This window comes from Carassius auratus, chromosome 27 (assembly GCF_003368295.1).
Source record: "Carassius auratus strain Wakin chromosome 27, ASM336829v1, whole genome shotgun sequence".
Lineage (NCBI taxonomy): Eukaryota > Metazoa > Chordata > Actinopteri > Cypriniformes > Cyprinidae > Carassius > Carassius auratus.
In genome coordinates this window covers 29,649,711-29,668,821 of record NC_039269.1, presented here as the reverse complement: position 1 = coordinate 29,668,821, position 19,111 = coordinate 29,649,711, and the positions used below count along the sequence as shown (strand labels likewise).

General features: G+C 40.3%; 1 long non-coding RNA gene across 1 annotated transcript; it reads right to left on the bottom strand.

Annotated features, from left to right (window-relative positions):
* Window positions 1–11,009: 11,009 nt before the first annotated feature.
* LOC113046195 (uncharacterized) lies at window positions 11,010–11,503 on the bottom strand. The gene is made up of 3 exons (XR_003276057.1): window positions 11,463–11,503; window positions 11,257–11,320; window positions 11,010–11,128 (listed from the first exon to the last, which is right to left on the bottom strand). It is a non-coding gene; the product is annotated as an uncharacterized LOC113046195 (long non-coding RNA).
* Between the last annotated feature and the right edge of the window lie 7,608 nt (window positions 11,504–19,111).

Genomic DNA, 19,111 nt, shown 5'->3' with positions numbered 1-19,111 from the left:
CTGATTCTGGATCATAAATAAACGGCTGAATCTGACTGTTAGCCATAGTTTATTTTGGATGATGGGTTTTCCCTCACGGTAATGTCACAGCTTCCAGACGCTATCAGCGCAAAAGCCTATTCGCGCTCGTGATTCTTTAGCTCCGCCCACACGTCACGCCTCCAGTCGGTCGTGTTTTTCCGGGATAAATCGGTACAGACTATCTTTCTCTTATGAATATAATAAAACTAAAGTCTTTTTGGAGTTATGAAGGATGCAGTACTACTCTATAGGTACTCAAGATTAACAGGAGATTGAGTGAAAACGAGCATTTCACACCCCCTTTAAAGGTGCAATCGGTGATCGTCTTCAGAAACCATTAAATCATTATGTTAAGTGACTTAAATTAATTTATCTGCATTTATATATTCTGTGGAAGGCGTAGGACCAAGAAACGTATGCTCGGTCCGAGTGTTTTAAATAGCTTTCCTACCTGTCTGTCAGCATATGTATCTGCACACCTCTGTGCTCCATGTCTGCACAGACAGAATACGTCATTAGCGCATTCACACACGCTGTTCAGACAGAGCTAGAACAGCAATCAACAACCCAGTCTTCCTTCCTGGTATTGTAGTACTTTAAAGGTTTTCTTACTGGTTAGACGACCACTGGCACAGCACCAACATACCTAAACTCACTGGTTAAATCTTATGTGCCCTCCAGAAGTTTGTGCTCTGCAAGTGAACAACGCCTTGTGGTGCCATCCCTATGTGTTCTGTACTAGACTGAGACTTGTCAGGACACTTGTATACTGTTGTTGTTCTCTTGTTGACCTGACTGCTTCTATTGTTCTCATTTGTAAGTCGCTTTGGATAAAAGCATCTGCTAAATGATTAAATGTAAATGTAATGTAAATGGTTAATGACACATGATGTAGCCCAGCGGTTCCCAATTCCAGTGCTTGTGCGAATATTTTGCATGTCTCTCTTAAGCCCCTTTCACACTGCACGTCGGACCCGAAATATTTCCGGAACATTGCTGGGTCGCCTTCTGTGTGAAAGCAACCACGTCCCGGGAACGATTACCGAATTGAACTCGGTTCGGGGACCTAGTAACATTGCGGGGTTCGACCCGGCACCAGCGCTGTGTGAACAAAAGCCAGATCTAATTCCGTGTAGAAAGAGATGACGCACGTTATCGCGCGACTCTTTTACCGGCTGTTTTGAAGGAAGATCAACGTTCGCGACAAAAACATATGTGCAAACTGTAATGAAGCAGAGATCAGTTAGTTCCCCACTTTCCGTGCTGACGCTGAGATGGTTTGCTTGCTTCAGTGAAAGTATAACGTGCCTAATGTTTTCGACTCATACATTACACGTCACGCGCTGATGTCATGTGTCGTTACAGGATCTTCAAGGGTTGTGTGTGAAAGCACGCACACAAACCGGGGCATCACTGGCAGTGTGAAAGTGCAAAATCTAGCGACCCTGGAACAATTGCAGGAACACTTTACCCCTGTATTTGCCGGAATGGCAGTGTGAAAGGGGCTTTAGTTAACACACCCGATTCAGATGACCAACTTGAGCTTTGTGAATGAACTTTGTTCCAATCGATATAATCTCTACACCGTGTTCATTGCTCCCTACTCGCTGAGCAGTGGTTTACTTCACTTCGGAACATGGACTGAAAATGGGAATCGCTGATGTACTGTAGCCTATTGTAGTAATGTTGTCTCTGGTATTCTGGTCTGTAAGCATAAGTGCATTTTCCAGGATCTCCTATTGTATCTTTAAGTCTTAGTTTTTTTTAGTTGTGATGATTTTGGCTCACATTTAACAAAAACCCACCAATTTACTATATCAACAAATTAGAATATGGTGACATGCCAATCAGCTAATCAAAACAAAACACCTGCAAAGGTTTCCTGAGACTTCAGAATGGTCTCTCAGTTTGGTTCACTAGGCTACACAATCATGGGGAAGACTGCTGATCAGACAGTTGTCCAGAAGACAATCATTGACACCCTTCGCAAGAAGCTATGTCAGGATCCAGCCCTGACAGTCTTGTCTGTCCTATCTTTGTTTAATGTGTCTCTGTTCATTTTGTGGCTGAGCGCATGGTTGTGTCTTTGTTTATAGCCGCGTTTCCACCGCAGGAACTTTACCCAGGAACTAGGGACTTTGGCCTGGTACTTGGTGTGTTTCCACAGCAGGGACCAGGAACTAAATGAAGTTCCGGGTAAAAAAATGCCCCTCAGAAAGTCCCTGCTGGCGAGGTGGTACTTTTTCAAAGTTCCGGAACTTTCGGGGGCGGGACTTTGGCGCTAAACATGCTGATCTGTTGAGTTCACGCAGCATTGGTTGAGTTCAACCACCATTTATTCGGATCAACATTTTCAAAATATTACTGTTATTGTGTCATGAAATGTAATTTTAAAAGTATTTCAGGCGAGAATGTAGTTGTTTAAAACTCAAATCTTTTGTTTATTTATAAAGACAGCGCCTATTTAAAAAAGTGTTTGGCCAATCTCGTAGACGGTGAGCTCCACACGATCAGCGGGAGCTCAGTGATCATGTATCCGCAGAGAGCAGCCTCACCTCGGCTAGATCTTCTGATATGTGCCACTGGCTCTGATGTCTCTTTAGTGGTTAAACATAAAATATAATTCAGCTGCGGGGTAAATCTAACCGGTTTTCTTTGGTCTGTATTCAATTTATCTATATGTTAAAATGAAAATAAAAAAGGCAAATTATAATATTTTGTTTCATTGTAATGGCTGCATATACACATATCCCTGAACTAAGTACATTTCTGCAACTGTTATTATGCTTAAATGAAAACCAAAGGAGGCAGTGGTATTTCGTTTTATTGTAAATATACAGAGGAAAATTACAGGATTCGCGTCATCGTGGACATCACATTCCCCAGTCGAATGCACAAAGTCAGAACTAACTACCGATGATGCACCTCCAAAATCAGCGTACTTTTTTTTTTTTTAAATCAGCGGTACTTTGTATTGAGAAACGCGCGCAGACCTACGTCACCAGTCTATTTGCCTAATCTACCCGGTACTTTACACCGCGGTGGAAACGAAGAAAGCAACAGGTCTGGGGGTAAAAAAGTTCCTGGGAAAAAAAGTTACTGGTACAAATGTTCCGGGTAATTTCGGTGGAAACGCGGCATATGTTGGCCGTGTGCTCCCCTTGTCCTGCCTCCTCGTTTCTAATCACCACGCCCCCTTGTTTAGTCCTTTGTTTGTCTAATTGTTCAACTGATCCTTGTGTGCTCTGCTCCCTTTATATTGTGCTCATTTCCCTCTGGTCTTTGCTGGTTAATTTTTGTGTGTGCCTGTACAGTCTCTTGCTAGCATATTTAGTCTTGTTAGAACTCTTTAATCAGTATTTTGCATTTTATTTGGTTCCCTCTTATTTTCTAGTTTTCATTTGTTTCCATGTGTAGTCTAGTTCTAATCTTTGTAGTTTAGTGTTTTTGTTCTTTACCTTTTGGGTTTTTTCCAACCTTTTATTTTCTTTCTAGTTTTCAGCAAGGTTGCTGTTTTCTTTCTTTATTTTGGTTTGTAGTTCTAGTTAGTTATTCCTAGCTTTTCCAATTATTATCTTTTTGTTTTCAATCAATTCCAGTTATTTCTAGTGTTACTTTTGTTTTTCCTTTTAGTTTTCTTTTCTCCCTAGGCATTGGTTTGCAAGTTTACTTTTATGTCAAATTCTTGTCTCTCCTGTTGTTATTTGTCTTTGTGTCTGTGTTGGTTCTTGCCCTGCTTCCTGAATCCTCCCTGGTCGCTGGTTCTTCTGACCTGACAGACATTGTGGCGCTACAAGGGTTTCCTTCAACTGGGTCAGGCCCGTCCTACTTGAGTTCCTACCAGGTCTCCTTTTGCCACAGAGTCTGGAGCCGCCTCCTTCTGACCAGCCTGTTCTCCTGTAGTGTGCCCTGCCCTATTGTGGACTGTCTTACTGCATCATCGGTGTTTCACGCTTGTTAGTAAACCGTTCCCCCTGTTAATTCTGCATCTGGGTCCTCCCTTGCCAAACCCTGACAGAGGTAAGCCACAAACATTCATTGCAAAAGAAACTGGCTGTTCACAGAGTGATGTATCCAAGCATGTTAACAGAAAGTTGAGTGGAGGGAAAAAGTGTGCAAGAAAAAATGCACAACCAACCGAGAGAACCGCAGACTTATGAGGATTGAAATTATTGAAAATGAAATTAGAAAGGGAACACTCGGCAAGGATGCACTGGAACACACAGCTCACTGCAGGGCCTTCACAAGTATGTATTTCCCCCAGTGGCAGGCCATATCACCCTGGAGCCCAAGACCAGTTGCCCACTGAAGCTGGGCAGGGCTGAGCCTGGTCAGTACCTGGATGTAGACTCCTGGGAACACTAGGTTGCTGCTGGAAGAGGTGCTAGTGAGGCCAGCAGGGGGTGCCCACCCTGTGGTCTGTGTGGGTCCTAGCGCCCCAGTGTAGTGATGGGGACACTATACTGTCAACAAGCACCGTCCTTCGGATGAGACGTTAAACCAAGGTCCTGACTCTCTGTGGTCATTAAAAATCCCAGGATGTCTTTCGAAAAGAGTAGAGGTGTGACCTCGGCATCCTGGCTCAATTCGCCCATTGGCCTCTGACCATCATGGCCTCCTAACAATCCCCATATCTTCTGATTGGCTTCATCACTCTGTCTCCTCTCCACCAGTAAGCTGGTGTGTGGTGGGCGTTCTGGAGCACTATGGCTGCCGTCGCATCATCCAGGTGGATGCTGCACAATGGTGGTGGATGAGGAGATACCCCCTGACTATGTAAGCGCTTTGAGTGTCTAGAAAAGCGCTATATAAATGTAAGGAATTATTATTAAGTGAGACACTGTGCAAGATCAGGGAGGACGGGGATCATGTCCTGCTTGTGGAGCCAGCTCTCCTTGGCAGATTCCTCTGAGTAAGGATCTTCTGACTCAGAGACAGGCACCCTGCGGAACCTGTGTCTAGATCTCTAGAAACTTCATGTCTTGTCCCTGGATGGTGCGTGGAGGTACTAGGTGACCTACCCCAAGATGTAGTTGACACCATCACTTCGGCAAGAGCACTGTCTATGGGACACGCATACTCCTTAAAGTGGAACCTGTTCATCAAATGGTGCTCTTCTCACAGAGAACATTAAAGCAGAGCCCATTTAACTCTCAACAAAATCTCTGCTCTTGCTTGCAATGGCCTTCATCGAGAGGGTATAGGGGACCTGCATGCATTTTTGGTCAACGATTTGTGCCTAGAGTTTGGGCTGGCTGATTCCCAGGTAATCCTTAGGCCCCGGCTCGGCTATGTGTCCAAGGTTCCCACTACTCCCTTCAGCGATCAGGTGGTGAGCCTGCAAGTACTGCCAGGAAGGAGGCAGACCCAGTCTTAGCTTTGCTTTGTCCCTTCCGGGCATCAGTATGCTATGTAGACAGGGCTCAAATCTTTAGGACCTCAGTCCAGCTATTTATCTGTCACATATTCAGATATTTGTAGGCTGGACGACCCCCAACATGCTTGTTAGATTCTATAGCCTTTGTGTGGAGCTGATATCCTCCTGTGTTCTCCCCTCAAATAAAGCACTGAGTGGCCCCGGTTTCAGGTCGCCTTGCTAAAACCGCTCCAGAGAGTCCATACTGTAGACCCTGACAAGCTCCTCTATCCCATCAGCAGCCAGACGTGGCACAGCATCTGATGCCAGGCCCTCACTCGATGAATCCGTGAGAACTGGTAGAGGGCTGGGTTCCATATGTAGAAAACTAAATGGATCCTATATGTTTAAATTCCATGGTAAAGCTTTAGAGCCGTGTTTCCCTAGCAAACCTACTGTCATTTTTTTTTTCGAAGGTTACAATAACCTTTACGTTTCCATATGCACCAAAACAGTTGATCAAACAGGGGTAATCCAACTAATTACTTTTCCCGTCGTTACAACGCCATTACCATTACTGAAAGTTAAATGCGTTGCGTTACTTATGCATTGGTTTAATAAATTATGCAATCCGAACGCACCCCTGGCTCACACAGCGAGTGAGTAGGTGGGTTAAAAACGAGATAAGCGATTATGATTGGCTAAGGCAGAGTCATGTGTTTCATGGTAGTCAATCAGAGCCAGTGTTTTTACACACATGCCGGCACAAGCGCCAGCGGCGCCAAACACACACAAACAAACACGCAACAGCTACACAGAGATTCACAGCTGTAGAAGAAATGGCGAGTCAGGAGCAATACGAAGAAAAGTTGGCATTTTCAAGGTGGAGATATAAGCGCTACTTCAAATTCATTGTGGTCAAAGGCAAGAACGTGCATGTAATGTGTAGCCTACATGTAATGTGTGACACACGCATCTACAAAGCTAGTGGCCAAAATATTTTCTTACAAAGATAATACTTGAAGTTCAGGATAAAACTCTTGCTGTCTTTTGACGTGCAATAAATATCGAAAGTTATGTACGAACACCAGTCTGTTCTACTCATTTCAACTGACTTGTGAAAACTGCTAAAAAAAAAAAATTATTTGACATATAGCAACTTTTTTTTTTTTTTTACAGTAACGCAAATAGTTACTTTCCCTGGTAACGAGTTACTTTTATTATAAAGTAATTCAGTTACTAACTCAGTTACTTTTTGGAAGAAGTAGTGAGTAACTATAACTAATTACTTTTTTAAAGTAACGTTCCCAACACTGATTATAAGAATGGTCGACAGGCAGTAATCAGGAATGGCGTCAGGTATATCAGGAATATCCAGAATCAGAAACAGTAACAAGCAGAGGTCAGGGCAGGCAGCATATAGATATCGTAACTCAAAGTGGTGATGTTACAGACCATTTCCTTGTATCACGCATGCTGCATATAACTGATATTAACTATATGTATGGTGTTATTTTTTAGTCAAAAGTTATGAGCGTGTAAGACATGCTCACGAGCACATTGTTATTTCACACGCACAAAAGTGAACCTTCAGCTGGCATGATAAAAGTACTCGTTCACAAATTGAACAACCGAGAGGTGTACATGTAGCTGCGAGCGCCTGGCGTACTCTCATAGGTTAACTCTGCTTGTACAGTGGAATCCTGCTCGCTCGCAGAGCAGGCCCTCCATAAAAACGCGGATTTTTTTTTGTGATTGTTGCGGGAAAAAATCCTTGATTTTGCGGTGAGTTTTCTTAAAAAATGCGATGGAATATGCGGGATATTTTTGCAATTTTATGTGATGTAATTGCAGGAACTTGCAAAAACTGCGGTTTGATGAAATAGAGAAAAAAAAGGTGATCCCCCCCCAACACCCTGTTCTCACTAGGCTACTGCCTTACTGTAAAGAGTAATTTCTTATGACTTCCTATGATAAGCAAGCATACTAAATCACAGAATATTTAAGTTCTCATTCTGTTTTATTTCAGACCTTAATTAACACATGGCCAGAGACAGTCTCTGCTTACAAAACTTACAAAACATTGAGTCAAACAAGTTTTCTAGCTTTACAAAAGGAATATTCAACAACTTCTGTAAAAATGAATAAATAAAATATTATAAAAATTCTGTTTTACAGGAATTGCAAAGTGCAATCTCTTACTGCAAAGTAAATTATTTTACATACTACTAATATACTTACAACTGTAAGGTTTTGGTACTATTCTGTAACAAAAAAGTGCAATCTTACAACTGTAGAGGTGCATCAACTTTTGAATGAAACTACAACAGTCCACGCACTGTCAAAATGAAAACTAACTGCGTAGGCTCTAACACTGGCCTATCATTCGCCATCCTCATCCTCATCCCTCTCTAAAAATAATTTGCCCCCACTGTCATGTAACTCACGGGTTAACTGCTTTGCGCGGTCTTTTGCGCTTATTTTGTTGGCAAATGAGTGATTTGCGTGCTTCACCCTGGTTTCACCGCAGGCTTCACAGATGATGTTCACATCACGTAATTATGTCACTGCATAAGGTTCCCATTTGGAAATAATGTTGATTTACTCGAGTGAAGTAAACGCAAAATTTTTCAACTTTCTGCTAAGAAACTAAGTGACTAAGTGACTTTTTTTGCTACGCAAATACAGGGATTATGAAATCATGCTACCCCTGCATATTTTGCTTCCTGAAATCGGCAAAAGTGCGGCGTATTTGAAAAAATGTGACCCCCGCATAAATATGCGGCCTTTGGCTGATTATGCATTAAATCAGGCGATCGCATAATCACGTTTTTCTGGAGGGACTGGCAGAGGGCTTCTGCTCGCGGAGTGCTGTTTTGCTCGCGCAGTGGATTTCTGCTCGCTCAGCTTATTTCTGCTCCCTCGAGTCTACATGACTTTTGACAATTTGGGGGTGGAAGCCAATGAGGGCACTGACCCTCTTATGATTGGTCACTTTCCTTGTACCTTGATTAACAGCTCTCATAACAGGAAGCATGGAGTTGGGTTAAGTTACCACCGAAGAAGAGTGGGAATGAATTAGAATGAGTTTTCGAAAATACATAAAATGTCTCTGCACGTATAAAATGCTGCGCAGATCATAGTTAAATCAATTAACATCGATGAATACATTAATAACCGATGAAGCCTACGTTTTGTTAAGTTAACATTTACATTACATAATTTCTAACTGAATCATAATAATTGTTTTCACATGTACTTTTACAAGTGAAAACAATTATGTTATGATTCAGTTAGCCTAACGTTAGTTGTCTAAGATGCAATTTTTAAAGATAAAATGTTTTAAAATGAGCATCACAATTGTTGGCTAAGGCTTTAGCTACAGAACGAATAGGCTAGCTAGTTATGTTACTTGTTGCTCAAAAATATGTAATGTTAACTTAAAACGTAGGCCATCTATATGTCTCAGCGTTTATCGTCTGGGCAGAACTATTGTTCCAACCACCAAAGAGAGATTCACAAATAACCTGCCTGATCTATCTCAACTGCTATTTGTACCCCAAAATACACATGAACTAGACGAAATGACTGGCAACATGGACACTGTTTTCGCTAATACATTAGAAACTGTTGCCCCCATCAAATTGAACAAGGTAAGACAAATACGTACTGTGCCATGGTATAACAGTAATACTCACTCTCTCAAGAAAGAAACTCGTAGTCTTGAACGCTGTGATGAGTGGGCCAGGGTCGAGAGCCGTGGGAACGGAGCAAGGCTAGTGGAGTGATTGGGGAAATGAGCGATACCTGCTCCACTCACTGGTCTCGAGTCCCACGGAGGAGATTGGAAAGATACAAAAGAGGAGCGACTACAGTGAAGGACGAGAGAGGACCAGGCCTGGGCTTTATTTTGTGTTTAGTTTTTTTTTTGTGCGCGGCAGTTGTCTGCGAGGGGCTGTCCCACAGTTTTGCTTATTTTGTCATTTAAAGTCTTTGTTTGATTGTTCACCGGTTCCCGCCTGCTTCTTCCCGATGATTATGAAGTTTCATATTGTTACTCATATTCATATATATATATATGTATATATGTATATGTGTGTGTATATATATGTATGTGTGTGTGTAAATAATATACTCGCCTAAAGGATTATTAGGAACACCTGTTCAATTTCTTATTAATGCAATTATCTAATCAACCAATCACATGGCAGTTGCTTCAATGCATTTAGGGGTGTGGTCCTGGTCAAGACAATCTCCTGAACTCCAAACTGAATGTCAGAATGGGAAAGAAAGGTGATTTAAGCAATTTTGAGCGTTGCACAGTCTCCTTAATTACTGGGATTTTCAGGCACAACCATTCCTAGGGTTTACAAAGAATGGTGTGAAAAGGAAAAAACTTCCAGTATGCAGCAGTCCTGTGGGTGAAAATGCCTTGTTGATGCTAGAGGTCAGAGGAGAATGGGGCTAACAGATTCAAGCTGATGGAAGAGCAACTTTCACTGAAACAACCACTAGTTACAACCGAGGTATGCAGCAAAGCATTTGTGAAGCCACAACACACACAACCTTGAAGCGGATGGGCTACAACAGCAGAAGACCCCACCGGGTACCACTCATCTCCACTACAAATACCTGAGGCTGGACAGTCGTTATTTTTGTGTTCTTTGCATACAAAAAGTATTGTCTTCGCTTCATAACGTTACGGTTGAATCACTGATGGACTATTCTGATGATTTCTTTCATAATTTTCTGGGCCTTGACAGTGGTATTTACTGGAGAGTCTATGGGACGGTCACAATCTTCCCGGTTGCTTCCAAAATATCTTAAATTGTGTTCCGAAGACAAACTAAGCTTTTACGGATTTATAACGACATGGAGGTAAGTGATTAAAGGGGGGGTGAAATGCTCGTTTTCACTCAATATCCTGTTAATCTTGAGTACCTATAGAGTAGTACTGCATACTTCATAACTCCAAAAAGTCTTTAGTTTTATTATATCATAAGAGAAAGATAGTCTGTACCGATTTTTCCCGGAAAAACACGACCGGCTGGAGGCATCCTTGTGGGCGGAGCTAAAGAGGAGGCAGAGATATTTGAAGCAGTTTTACTCACTGCCTGCGGTTCCAACACACGATCGTGACCCTTTTTCGTTGGGATTGCATCATCCTTAAGAAATAAACGATACGCAAATCCATCGTCAAACTGGGCCTTGTTTGTAAAACAAGCATCTTCGAAATGCAGGTGTAACCCTCCCCAGGCCTTACAAGTAATGGGGAAGGTGTAAAAGAAGGGCAACAACCACAGTGTGTTTCCTTGCAAGCACAAACAGATTTATTAAACACAAATGGTAATAAGAAGTGGCAAAGAAACGAAAAGAACACAAAGGTTTAACCCACTATAGACCATAGGGTTCCCCAATCCCATACAATGGCAGTTCCACTATTAAAGAGTACACTCAAATCACAGCACAAAACCAATAACACAAGTGTAATAGAAAACCAACACGCACTTGACTCAAACCACTACAAATTGTGCCCAATCACCTTAAGAGTCAACCATGCATACAAGAATGGGAACCCCTTTGTCTTTGGTTGATTAACACAAAACGAAGACAAATAAACGAAACAAAAATCACAGTCCCACAAGAAATTCAAATCACTTCATCATAGTGTAACTGTTAAAAGTCATATCTTACAACCCAACATTAACCCACCAATATTTTAGATAAAAGTAAACGGCAATCATGCATCATCTGCAAAACAAAGAAAATACAATTCATGATTGCCCCTTTAGAATATTAGAATTAAAAACAGAATTAAAAACACCTAACAATAAAAAAAGCAAACTTCACATACTCCAATATTCAATTAAAATAAGTACCTGTGTTAATGAATGAATCTACTCAATTTCTGAGGCATCCACCAGTATATATCCTTTAAGCATACTATAAAACAAACAAACAAACACACATTAAAATGGACTACACTAACCATAACCATGAGTCACAACCCTTACTTCCACAATTTACTTTAATAATGTTCACAAGGCAACGACTAGTTTCATTATCACCAAGCGTTGAAACATACCACACAGCTTCTCCTACGCAGCACATGGTCCCACAAAGAGAAAGGCCAGAAGATTTGATATCCCCCTTTATTGGACTCATGGGATCTGTAGTCCAACACATTTGTAGTCCCAAGCATGCCTAATATGGAGCCACAACTAATGCTACCTCCACCCCATTACACAGGGAACAAACACAAACACTTGCACAACTCCGTGGATGCTCTGTAAAAATAAACTCCATCCACTGGTCCCTTAATGCTGTTTCTCTTTTGGTAATCTGTGCAGGGTTGTCTTGCCCTGGCAACCAAAAACACACTTCTTTTGTGACATTTGGCGACGCTCTCGCTCTGATCAGTGAAGTCTGTTGTGCTCTCAGTGCTCTGCTATACGGGAGCGCGCTCTTCCGGGAGAAGTGCCTCAGGACCCATATAAGGAAATTCCACTCCATCTAACGTCACACAGAGCCATACTCGAAAAAAACTTTCCGAAACTTGTGACAAACCGGAAGGAGTATTTTGGGAACAAAAATACTCCTTCAAACGTACAACTTAATTTTTGAAACTTTGTCCATGTTTAGCATGGGAATCCAACTCTTTAACAGTGTAAAAAACTCAGTATGCATGAAATAGCATTTCACCCCCCCTTTAATGACAATATTTTCATTTTGGGGTGGAGTTACCTTTCAAGTACTGGTAAATGCTGATTGTATTGTATAAGTGGCATTTTGACATTTATTTTATTGAGCTAGTTTCATTCATTAACTTTATCCTGATGCTTTTGCTTGTTTTTATATGATGGACAACCTATTGCTATATATTGATTCATATATTAAAATGCATTGAAATATAAGCAAAACTGTATTACATTATTGCATGTATGTTTATTGAAACAAAATATTTTTTTATGAGTTAAGCAAGCTCTGATTAAGAATAGTCCAAATAAATTTTTTGCATGACATTCATTATATTTTACATTATATAGCCATATGGATGGACCATTATATGGCTATATATTGATTCATATATTGTAAAATGTAAATGAGAGTATTATAAATTAAATGATCATTAACAGCATCAATTAATTTTTTTTTAATTTTTTTTTGAGTCCACTTCTTATTCCCCCACATGAAATTTCAGTCCTCCACACTGCAACATGGAGGTATACATGCATAAAGGTTGGCATAACGTGGAAGATCAACTATACATTTCCTGTTGAATTGCATCACATCAAAAACTTTTTTTCCTGCCCTGTAACACTCTTTTCAAGCAAACTACATCTTCTAAATTTAGCACTGAACTGCGTGATTTATCATACTACGCCTTGGTAGTATAAAACCATCTTGTTCCATCAAAATTACTGTAGTGAGTCAGGAGTTGGAATTGCAAGTATAGAAAAACGACCAGGATAGACTATAATAGCATATATTTAGCGTAGCATTTATATAGTTATTTAGATTATTTCGTGTAGCCTATGTAGTTAATTAGCATAGTTGTTAGTGTAACGTTAGTATTGTTAGAAGCATAGTGTAATAATAAAACCTTCGTATTCATCGGGAAGAAGGAGGCGGGAACTGGCGGACAATCAAATAACATTTTAATAATTCAAAATAAACAAAACAGTGCACCAGCCCCTCACGGACGACTGGTGCGCTCAAATAAAAACCAAAACATAAACTAACGCCCAGGCCTGGTCCTCTCTCGTCCTTCCATCTCCTACGTGGGACTCGAGACCGGTGGTGGGTACCAGGTGTAGTTCATCTCCAATCACTACACCTGGCCTCACTCCTCGTTCCCACGTCTCTCGGCCCCGCCCCACTCGTCACACATAGTTAGAAGCATAGTATTTTATCAGTTAGGATAGCTTCAAGTTGGCGTAGATTTATCTGTATTTAGTACAGTGGTCAGAATGGTACGTATGTGTATTGTTGCTGGTTGCGACAGCACTGCTGGACAGCATAGTTTTCCAGCAGACTTTAAAATTAGGCGCCAGTGGTTGCATGCACTTGACCTGGAAGACAGCGAGTTCCTGCCTAGAGCTGGAGTGTGCAAACTGCATTTTACGTGGGACTGCTTCTCCAACACAATGGAGGTGGAAATAGGCTTCTCCACACAGCTTGCACTGAAAAGCGACGCGGTGTGGGAGTTAAGACCGCAGTTTGAGCCAGCGGCTCGAATTAATATGGCTGGTTGGTGAAGGTTAGGGGAGAAAAGTCCTCCACTTCAAATGAAAGCTCCGTTGCAAAGCTACGTGCCTCACTACAGTCACTACATTTTAGCAACTCTAACAGCAGCTGTCAATCAATCCGTCACTGTGGGTCTCAGGTTCACACCCCACACACTCAGCCCCGCCCTCGGTTCATCCCCTCTATCTCCGCTGTGCTCTGCCCACTTTTCAGCATTTTTCAAGCATTGCCAGTAGTGTTGTCAAAAAACCCGGTACTTCGGTACCATGTCGGTACTAAAAAAATGTAAATGTGACGGTACCAGGTTTAAGTACCGGTGGTACCGAGGTCCCGTTCAAACCTGGTTCTTGACACATACAGCGCTATGATTTCCGCGAAGCAGAAAACGAGGATGGAATCTCAAAATCCAGTAATGAAAATTAAACTATGAAAATATGGACAATTTGTCAAAGTTAGCATAAATTAATCAAATCATATCTCCATATGGACCAATATCGGTAAATGTTAAGCCACAAAAGTTGTTTGAAATATGAATCCGTGCTCTGTGCATCTCTGTGTGAATGAATGAATGGCAGAGACGTGCAGGTTTGTTTACTACATAAACAGAAGTGCATGACGCTTGCGTTAATTTCAGCATCTGAGCTGCAAGCAGCCATTCCACTGTCCGCCTTTTCCACTGCTTGGAGTTCCGATCACATGCGTATGCGGAAATTTCGGATTCGATTTGAGCCTCGAGGCATTTCTCAATGTCAAGGATACTTTCTTGGCAGGACTGATCCTTCCAAGTCACTTCCTTCAGAGGCTAGGCGAGACTCCTCTTTAGCATTCAGAGAACACGTAAATGGAACAGGCTAGCAAGTGCACATAATTGTGTCATTACGTCAGTGAAAAGGTCCGTTTGAATGGTATCGTTAAATTACTTTGGACAACTTAACTAGTTATTTATAAAAGAAATGCAGATGATGCAACCAAGTTTACATTTGTTAAATGACAGGTCCGGTTCAGTTAACCATTTGTATTTCTATAATTTACAATATCAATATGGTAGTAATTTGTACTGGCATTTAAACGTTAAACTTTACGTATATTTACTACAGTTATAACAAATGTTTGGTAACGTAAATAAAAACCGTTAACGCTCCGACTCCGCTAACGTTCGACATTTTTTAATTTTTGAACAAGATAGCAAAGCTGCGCGCATAGGATTGTGGGTGATTTAAGAGTGCGAAGAGCGCGAACAACCGTGACAACACTAATTGCCAGTGGGTGGAGTCAGGCTCTGACCAGGGGTTTAGTTACCCTTTATCTGTCAACATTGTCAGCCAATAACAATGTACCGTGAAAATCAGATTAGCGGCTGTACATGGCAGCAAAATTTAACGTGTTAAAATGAACCAATAGAGTCTGGCTGCAGACACGATACACTCTCAGGCGCGCATACGCTTTGAGGACATGCACGCTGAGGCTCACGAATGCGCTCTTTGCAGTGGGTCGAAGACGGAAATACATCAAATGCAAACTAAAAGAAATGATGTTAACTCCACCTGAAAACATATATGAAAATGAAAAAGTATTTCACGAGGTGAAATCCTATTTTCCAAGGGTAGAGATTATTGCTTTTTAATAGTACCATAAAGACTGGTGGTTTAGGTCACGACTCGGATTTATATAAAATTATAGCTCAAAGACATTGTTGAACATCAACACTAAGGCCCAATCCCAATTCTACCCCTTAGCCCTTCCCCTGGGGTAGGGGTGTCTCAATTCTCTTTTGGTTGGAGGGGTAGGGGTAAGGGGAAGGGCCAGATAGCCCTTCAAACAAAGATTTTTCGGGACCACACTTCAAACGAAGGGGTATGAATTATCACGGCAACATGGCTGTGTTTTAACTAACAAAAAAGTTACTCGAATCAATGAACAGCACTAATAAAGCCCAGGCGGCAAGGAACTCGACCGGAAGTTGAAGTCGGGTGGGGGCTGCCATCTTTTAGCAGAACTTCACTTGCGTTAGCATCCCATTGACTCCCATTCATTTTGGCGGCACTTTGACAGCGAATAACTTTACATCTGAGGCGTTTAAAGACTCCGTTTGTCCATTATTAATTTCTAAAGATACACGACAATGTATAAAGGGCTCCATTACCTTCTATGTTACATTATGGCCCCGTAGAAACAGTTTTTGTAAAAAATAGGCTAACGATTGCGTCATAACCACTCGACTCTCTGTCGCATTACCGTACAGACAGGAGGAGAAGCTCGCAGGCAATTAACTTAATATGGCGTACTGGCGTTACATTTTAAAATACTATACAAAATAATTAATCAGAATACTTACTCCTGCTCACTCACGACAAAGAACTCCCCGCTCAAGCTCGCCGTCTCTGCAAGATTAACGATGGCAGTTTGCACGCACAGCCACTTAGAAGATTTACATCTGTCAGACAGGTTGCTGATGTCATCAAGCTTCGTTTGAGTCTGCGCGTGAGAAACGGAAGTGCTAAAAATAGCTAAAAATGGGCTTCAATTGTCTCAATTGAGTTCCAATGGGGTCGCTGTGTCCATTTCTTTTACTGTCTATGATAAAGCCCCATTCTTATAGATCATTAACTAAAAAAAGTCAACTGTTCTGTGTACCAGTTGAAGTTCTAAGCATGTGAATGCAAAACACTTTTTTTTTTTAAATCTATACAAAATATAATGGAACGGTTCATAATTCCTTATAACTTTCAGGTCTAGTTTCACAGACAGGGCTTGGAAGTTAATTAATTAATGGAAGTTAATAGTTATTAGGCCGTAGTTAAATTTAGAACATTGAAGTAGCTTTTGTAAACGTGCTTTTAGAAAAAAAAAAAAAAAAAAACATTAGTGATGTGCATCTTGAGACAAAACCATGGCAATGACACCTTTTTTTTTTTTTTTGTAATTCCCAATAGTTGCCAGATGCAGCCCTGTTGGAAATTCTTGTTTATGTGATCCTGGAGGAGGGTGATGCTACAGTATTAAGTCTGTCTTTGGTTTGTTCCAAATTCAGAAGTCTGTTGTACTGTATACAGACTCCTTTCGAAAGAGGTGTCTCTGGCACAATTCAGCTTGGCTTTTACATATTTGATTAGAGGTTTAAAATGGTGCCATAACATTAAATTTCTCAGTTGCCATGTCTGAATGTTTATCTTTGTAATAATGCTGTTTTTATGCTCCTCATCTCAATATACAGGTGTAACAAAATGGAGAACAAGTCTAAGCCATGCCAGCAATTCATCAACATGTACATCCTGCAGACACTGCGATGAGGTTTACAAAAACTGCTTACCAGTTACCAGGTGTGTAAATTATGCATGAAAATGTAATCACTACTCTGTACATGATGACAAGATGCAATGGGAATAATATGGCTGTGCATTCATGTCTACTGTTAATAAAGCAATTTACGTATTAATGCCACCATTTAGCTAGAGTTCTTACTAGAATCAGGTAAGAAAAATATTACCAGTATTAGGATCCACCTCATCTTTTGCAACAATCAACATTATGGATGTCTTTCTTATTTTCTTTTCTTTTACAGATGCAGTTGTTCAGCAACACCCAGGGGCGAAGATTCCAGACATACGAACAGCCATAAACAAAAGGATCTGTGAGTTAAGACACCAGGAGAAGAAAAAGTCAATGGACAACTGAAGGACTGACCAAGGCTGGCCAATCAGAGTGGGTCTTGATAAGTTAGCAAGCGGGATCCATAACACTGCACTAAAGGATTTTGTTGTCCTGTTTTTTGTCCTGGGATTGTTCTGTTTTTGTTGCACTGAAGACTTTTATTTTATTACAATAAAGAACAGTTGCCCTTTAGGAAATGTTTTATTAATTATTTTAAGTGTTTTTGTTTATTTATAATTGTTGTTGTTGCCATCTATTGGATCACATAAAAATATAACGTTTAAAAGAAGAAAAAAAAAGATTTTATAGCCTTGAACTAATTATGATCTGGCATATATGGCACATCCAGCTTGTCGTTTGCCAGGAACAATATGTACATTATGTGTACATAAGCTTCAGATGGAACCATGGTGACATGCCTTTCATTCTCTTTGTTCTCAGGTTACTGTCCCTTCAGCTGCTGCTTTTGAAATAAACCTCATTCAGTTACTGTGAACTTTATTGATGTCTATTATATTTTAAAATATATGACAGACATTGTACATTAGATTATTTCATATTTACCATGTACACAATATATAATATGATAATTATATATAATATATTATGTAATATAAATCAATATATTTAAGACATATGTTCCCATATAAATCTGATTATATTATCTTGTACATTGATGTATATTATCTCATATAATTTTACATATATATATATTTTTACATATATATTTACATTATATATATATATATATATATATATACAATGCCTCTTCCAATATATAATTTCATATAATGTGGGACATATTTCAATATACATAACAATATATTAAATAGTATAATAATATGTATTCATTCAATATATGAAAATGGCAGTAATTGCAGTATTGTGCCATTTATTGCAATATATAACTTACATATATAATATATTATTATATAATGTATCATATGATATATTACTATGTAAATTTCACAATATATGGAGACACATGAAATATATTGTCACGTAATATCAGTGTTGTAGTCGAGACCAGCTCATTCGAGTACGAGTCCAGATCGAGTCCAGAGAGGGTCGAGTCCGAGTCAAGACCGAGTTCAGAAAGGGTCGAGTCCGAGTCAAGACCGAGACCAGAGAGATTGGGTCTCAGACAAGACCTATAGAAATCTTCAAGAGTATGTAAAATGTTAGGTGGAAACAATAAAGGGTAAAAGGGCAACATAGTATGTGGTGTAAAGTTAATTTTATTAGTATTATGAATTGTTACTTGTCAATATTAAGTGCTCATTTTCACATAACATTACTGTATGACTCTATATTGTAATTCTACATAACACTTCTAGTACAAGTAACATAACTGTACCACTATACCTGTAAATGTTCAACTGTAACAGCTTTTACATAACTTTTAACCTTGAAGCTTAACTAATGACTGCTAATATCCTTACAATGGCTTGGATTATGTTCACTTTAGATGTTGTGAAGATTACAGATGGGCAACTGTAGTATTACAACTACTTTTCAAAAAAATAAGTGAGGAGACCATCCAGCTACCCAACCGAGCACGATGTGGTCTCATGATCAATCCACCCAGACTAAAAACTCTCTCTACTGGCGCAGAGGAAGCGGGGACTGACAACAGTTACCATTTTATCACTTTCTGTAACAGCATCGGATAATCTAATGCTAATTTCCCTGGATGGTGCGTTTTAAGGGTAAAATACACACTAGTCCAAGTTTTTTTTAGTTACGGAGGGCATACACACAAGAGCCGACTGACTGGAAAACTTCATGCAAAAGTGTGTATGTGCCAGGGGAAGAAAGCTGGATGAAATGCCATAC